This window comes from Geospiza fortis, unplaced genomic scaffold (genome assembly GCF_000277835.1).
Source record: "Geospiza fortis unplaced genomic scaffold, GeoFor_1.0 scaffold594, whole genome shotgun sequence".
Lineage (NCBI taxonomy): Eukaryota > Metazoa > Chordata > Aves > Passeriformes > Thraupidae > Geospiza > Geospiza fortis.
The window spans coordinates 86,473-86,849 of NW_005054703.1; positions in this window are offsets into that span (position 1 = coordinate 86,473).

Here is a 377-nt window from a genome sequence, read left to right on the forward strand (position 1 = left end):
GGCCTGGCTTCAAACCCCCAGCGACGAGCACGACCCCCCGAAATCCCCCTACTCCTCTTGCCCCACAGCAGCCTGGGGGCTCCAAACAGCCGAGTTTTGGGATAAAGGGATGGGAGGGACAGGGGAGATGGGGAAAACACAGGGAATAAGGGAATAGGGCCGATTTAGGGTCAGAGGGAGACAGAGGGGATGGAGGGGGAGAAGGAATGGGAGCAGAACAAAGAAGGGGACAGGAGGGACAGGGAAAGATGGAGGGGGACAGGAGGGCCCAGAGGAGGGTGGGCACTGAGGGTTTGGGGGTTCAGGGCTGTGGGGGACTCACTGCCCACGCGTGGGGAGCGCCCCCAGCGCTGCCCCCTTGTCCTCCTCCTCCTTCA